The following is a 6,325-nucleotide window of genomic DNA, read 5'->3' as shown; positions in this document are numbered from 1 at the left end:
AAAGAAAAGGCTGCGTTCTGTTTTAGCATGAATTTACATACTCTATGATCGTTAAAGGTATGGAAAAGCATCACCACGCCCGTAGAAAGCCACTGTTCGTATTTAAGGGGAGTCTTTGCTGTCATTCCTTCTTGGTGTGTCATTGACGTTTTTACATAGAGACCCAGGTGCAGCTTGCATTTATCACTTCAATATAATATGAACATAATTTTTCACGATGCTACATAGTCTTGATAAATAACATTTTAAATGGTTTCATATTTTTAGAGAGAACTTCTGCTCTGGTTTCCTTAATTTATTATTCCCTAACTGATATTTCCAATGCTTCCTTTCTCACAAATAAAGCTTGGATAAAGATCTTTACAACACACACACTCTCTGTCTACTGATCTGTCACCTAGCAAAAGATGAATATGGACGAGAAGATGGAGAAATGGGCGAGAAGATGGAGGATGTTGGGGAGGAGCGGGGTGAAGGGCCCAGGTCCGGAGGGGCGGGGCGGAAACTGGCGTGAGCAGGGCTGTCAGCACTGCAGTGGTTGCTGGATGAGGCGGGGCAGCCCTGAGTCAGAAGGCGGAGGCCAGCCCTGCGTACTGCGGGAGAAGTGGCGGGCGCTTTGCTTTTTTTGCGGCTTCACTGCTTTTCCCTCTCCCTCGCACCCCAGTCCTTCTTTCTTTCTTTTTTAAATATTCAGAGAGAGAGAGAGAAACATCCACAAGACAAATCATCCATCGGCTGCCTCCTGCATCCCCCTAATGGGGATCGAGCCGGCAACCTGACTGGGAATCGAACCAGTATCCTCTTGGTTCATGGGTTCATGCTCAACCATTAAGCCACACCGGCTGGACCCAGGCCCTTTCTAGTTGTCCGCTTGTCAATTTAGGGGTCTGGACTGGAGTAGCCCCTTACGGAACTAATTGCTGTCATTAGACCTAGGGGAATGAGCAGGTCCAAAAGGGAGGCGGGGCGGGACAGCTAGGCACTTGGGACGGGAGAGGGGCTAATCTTTAGCTGGGACCGCTTGCCTCATGCTCCCCGAGCCCCTTCTTGCAGTTCCTGGTCTCTCGCTTTCTGTGGCCCTGGGAGGAGATGCCAGAAAAGAATGAATGAACCTGGGCTGCGATGGGGACTTTGAAGCCTTGGCCCCTTGTAGCCCCCTCCTGTGGGCAGAGGGTAGAGGAAGTGAGAGGAGATGGCCCAGGCCTGGGGTCTTTGGGGCTGGGACCTGCCATTGTCAAAGAAAACCCAGAGCTTGGCAGTAGGTAAAGTGGTAAAAACAGATTTTATTCAGGACTATTGCAATAGAACCATGGTCACTTCTGAATACAGCATGAGCATGTGGAAATTTATAAGGGGTGTGTCGGTGGATGGAAAATTACTAAGAGGAAACACCAGGGGTAAAAGGGGATTCTGGGTAAACTGACCTAAAAGGATTCTTGCTGAAGGCAAGCCAGGGCGATCAGATCACCTGGGGGATGTGGAAGAGGAGGAATCCAATCAAATATGGGGGGTAGGGGTTCTAGCTAAACTGACTTAGCAGGATTCTTGCTACTAGAAAAATTGGGCAATGCAGACAGGGACACAGAAATTCAAAAGTCAAGGGCTAGCTGAGTTCAGGGGAGCCAGAGTAGAGTTTGATCAAGGAGAGAATCTTTGACACTCTTCCCTGGCCAAGGACTCCAGAAATACCTAATAGTGACACTTCCAGACAACAGGACAATTGTTCAGGAGCAGTGGGAGGGGCTTGTGGGAGACAGAAGGCAGCCACCTCTCTGTGCCGTTTGCAGGTGTCCAGAATTCAGGCTGCCTGGGTTCAATACCTCCTTCTCCAGTTCAGAATTACCTCAAATATGAACCTGGCTCCTGGCCTGAGGGCCTTCTCTTGGTTCAGTTCCCAGGCTGAGTCATTCCATGGAGCCAGGAAGGACCTCAGTGACACTCCACAAGCACAGAGTCAAGTCACCCCAGGTGAGGGGTTCATTTAGCCTTCTCTCGACCAGAATCCCCATTGACAAGTTTCTGTGTACCTTTTGTGCTTGGATCAAGCTATCCCTCTTGCTGTCCCAGATCAGGGACCAGATAGCCTGGCCCAAGACACCTAGGAATGGTTTCCAGGCAAGGCATGACTCCCAGCAGCCAAACATGAAAGTTGATTCCAGAATCCAGCCAGCTGATGCCCTGGGAACTCTACAGACCTTCCAAGCACAGCCAGCTCACCAGGAGGGCTGCCTGGAGGAGAAGGAAGGGTACAAACACTAGAGCCCAGTGATCCTAGCCTGGACACTGATTCATGCACACAACGTAGATCTTAGAGACTAGGTATGTGACTGAACCTTACAAAGCCTGAGGATCTATACACATTTGTCCATTTATTCTTCTATACACACATTCAGCAAGTATGTGTAGAGCTCTCAGGCTGTTGGAATAAGAAGGAGCTCAAAGGAGGAAGGAAGGAAGAAAGATGGCATTATGGCCAAGTGGAGCCAGGAAGCATGTGGAGGGGAAGCTGGGAAGAATTGGTCAGGAGGGGGCCAGAAAATGCTGTTCCCATGAAATTACCTTAGAACTAAGCTGTGGGAGGTGAGGAAGAATTTACCAAGTTAACAAAGAAGGTCTGGGCTCCCTTGGCAAAGAAAAAGGTGCTCAGTGGCCCAGCCCCAAGTTCTAGCTCTCAGAGCCCAAGGCCGTCCCGGAGCAGGGAGGCGGGTGAGGTGGGCAGCAGCCAGAGCATGGAGGACAAATGTGAGGAGAGGAATTTTGTCAGACTAGTGTTGGGCAGGTTGACCACTGGCAGTGTGGAGGGGCATCTGCGGGGAGCAAAAATGGAAGCGGGGAATTAGGACTGGTGTTGGCGCCTGAACTCAGTACCCTGAGAAACAGAGATCTTTTTGCCTTTAGAAGACTGGCTTTTGCCAAGATTCCCTCCTCACTACAATCAATGACAATTTTTAAATATGCCAATCCTCCTGGAATCTGAGGATGAGCCATTTGTTAGGATTTCTGCAAAAGTATTTGACCCAAACCATGTGTGAATAAAGTTGGTGTTCTTTAAAGAAGTCTTCCCTTAGAACAGGCTGGTAACTCCTCAGAGTTAGGCCTGTTAGTTTGGGGGTCTCATCTGGTCAGTGATTCACAATCTCTCCAACTTCCAAACACTGCCAAGTGGAAAGTATCTTCCTCACTTTTTCTCTTTCCCAAGTCCCAGCCAGGTCTGGGGTAACTGGGGACTGTGGATGGGGTAGGCCAAGTACAAGGAGCATCTCAGTCTCTGCTTTTCCTCAGAACTGGAGGTACTTCTTGGTAATGAGGTGGAGCCCAATCTCCTTGAAAGTCACTTTCTTTCCTGCATGTGTTTAACTGATGTCAAAGGTGACGGCAAAGTGTAGGGGAGGAAGGAATAGTAATACTGAAGGGGCAAGGGCTGACCAGCACTCAAGAGCTCCCTCATTGCCTTTGATCCAGACATTAGGTACTATGCCTGTCATTTGTCGATGCTCTTTGCTACCATTGCTGGGTTTGAATAAAGTTGGAAATGTTTTGACTTTGTCTATAAAGGCAAATAAACAAAATGAAAGAAAAGTCTGGAAGCAAAGAGAATAATTTAGGAAATGAAAATCATAATCCAAGTGAGAGGGGATGAAGACTTGAATTAAGGCAGGAAGTGTGGGGGAAGAAAAATACAAATACTCCTTTTGCAAGATTCTTGTGAACTTGAAAGTAGATTGCCTAAAGGAAAACAGCCACCATGGAACCTGGCATACAATAGGTGACAAATAAATGCTAGGTTTCTACCCTTCCCCTCTCTGGGGCAAATTTTGTCAGAAAGCAGGTCTGTGAGTGCTCTTGTGGGCACAGGCCAGGAGGTAAGATTTGTCCTGGTTCCTGATATTTTAGCAAGGTTCCAGAGAGATGCCAATGCTCTTGTCAGCTCTGGGAAGGGCTTCTGGGAGAGAGGGAGAACAGGAGGTGACCTAGTTAGCCAGGCTGGCACACCCTTCCCAAGCAGCCTTCCTTTCATGTTAGTCATATCATTTGCCTTCTGCAATTCAAAGGCTTCTTCTGAGGGTGGGGGTTGCTGTGGGAGCTCTGCCTGCTCTTTGAGAGCTTTTTAGACTCCCACCACCCTGTGCCCATGGCCGCTCGCCCTACGTTGGCAGCTTCCCAACCACTTGTCCATCTTGAATTCAGCCAACCAACCACCTACTCTTCCCCCCAAAAAGCCTCACTCTGCTCTAAAGTTTTACAACACAGGGAGTGAAGTGGATGTGAGAAAGGAGGCAGAGACTGTAATATCCCACAACTCAAGCATTGTCCTCCTGACCTCACCATGGTCTTTCAAAAGCAACCCAACCTCCAGCTATCAGACAAGAACTGGAAATGATCCAAATGTCCATCAATGGGTAAAGGAATAAACAAACTGTGGATAGCCATACAATGGAAGACTGCTCAGCAATACAAAGGAATGAATATTGATAAACACAATGATATCAATGAATTTCAAAATAATACTGCGGCATGAAAGAAGTTACATAAAAAGAGTACATATTGTATGATTTCATTTATATAAAACTAGAGGCTCAGTACATGGATTTGTGCACCGGTGGGGTCCTTGGCCTGGCCTGCACCCTCTTGTAATCTGGGACCCTTTGGGGTATGTCAGAGAGCCAGTTTTGGCCCGATCCCCGAAGGCCAGGCCAAAGGACCCCACCAGTGTACGATTCCATGCACTGGGCCTCTAGTATGCATATAAGATCTTTCTTTAATCTCTTCCTGCACTCCCCCCTCCCCACTTCCTCGAGATTCATCAGTCTGTTCCATGTTTCCATGCCTGTGGTTCCTGCTCCTGCATTGAGCGTCTGCCCCCTGGTGGTCAGTGTGCGTCATATCTACTGGATGGTCAGCCAGTCGGCTGGTCAGGCAGGCAGCTGTTCACTTAGGCTTATATATAGAGAGAGATTCTAGAAAATGCAAGCTAATCTATGGCGATAGAAAGCAGATCAGTGGTTGCCTGGGGTGTTGTAGGGACAGGGAGGACAAGAAGGGAGGGATTACAAAGAGAATGTGGTGATGTTTTCACTGATGTATACATTAAATTTATCAATTCATACACTTTAAATATGTGCAGTCCTAGCTGGTTTGGCTCAGTGGATAGAGCGTCGGTCTGGGGACCAAGGGGTACTGGGTTCGATTCCAGTCAAGGGCACATACCTTGATTGCAGGCTCCTCCCCAGCCTGGGCCCTGGTCAGGCTCATGAAAGAGGCAACCAATTGATGTGTTTCCCTCACATCAATGTTTCTCTCTGTCTTTCCCTTTCTCTTCCCCTCTCCCTAAAATAAAATAAAGTAAAATAAAATAAAAATAAATATGTGCAATTTATTGTATGTCAAATATATCTCAATAAATATTATTTCTTAAAAGATGTGTTTACCCAACTAAAAATGCAGGCAAAATAAGAACATTTTAGAAAATAAAGTCAAAGCAAGTTTATTACCAACAGACTATCACTAAACTACCTTCTAAATGGTGAGGAAGGGTGATACCACAAGAAAGGTTGGAGGTGAAAGAAAGAATGAAAACAAGAAATTGGCAGATTTGTGATTAACCATTATCATCTGCTTCTATCCAGTATTCTACTATAAGTCTTAACTAGGGAAGGAAGAAAAAAGGGGTATATAATACCAGTAGGTGTAAGGATAGAAAAATTACTGTTATATATAAGAACATATAATTGTCTATACAGAAAACCCAAGACTCTACAAAGAAAGAATTAGAAATAATAAGAGATTCCATCGAAGTTGCTGTACCATAGGCTAGATACACCCAAATCCATTGCATTTCTATACACTAGCAATAAACATTTAGACAACATAATTAAAAAATAGCATCTCAAGCTTTCCTTTTGCCTCGTTGCTACAGAAAGAGCAAGGTGGGTCACCAGCAGCTCTACAGGAGCCATCCGAGAAAATTTGGCCAGGGTTCTCACTCTTGCCACATCTGCTCACACCTCCACGGTCTGATCGGGAAGTACGGCCTCAACATGTGCCGCCAGTGTTTCGGTCAGTACTCGAAGGACATGGGCTTCATTAAGTTGAACTAAGTGAACTTCCACGAATGAGTCGTTCAAGACAGCCACCTTATGACAGAATGCTATCTCTTTGTACATAAAATAATAATAAAAACCCCCTTCAAATATATATTTAAAAAATAGCATCTCAAGAGAATGAGAAGACAGCCACAGACTGGGATAAAATATTTGCAAAATAACATATTGATGTTTCTCTCTCACCAGTGTTTCTCCTTCTCCCTTTCTATCACTAAAAACAA

The 6,325-nt window shown here is 46.1% G+C and overlaps 1 pseudogene; it reads left to right on the top strand.

The window, feature by feature from the left end:
- Positions 1-433: 433 nt before the first annotated feature.
- On the top strand, positions 434-6,102 carry LOC102758404 (annotated as a pseudogene).
- The last annotated feature ends 223 nt before the right edge of the window (positions 6,103-6,325 follow it).

Source organism: Myotis davidii, unplaced genomic scaffold (assembly GCF_000327345.1).
Source record: "Myotis davidii unplaced genomic scaffold, ASM32734v1 scaffold2786, whole genome shotgun sequence".
Classification (NCBI taxonomy): Eukaryota; Metazoa; Chordata; class Mammalia; order Chiroptera; family Vespertilionidae; genus Myotis; species Myotis davidii.
This window is presented reverse-complemented; position numbering and strand designations above follow the sequence as displayed.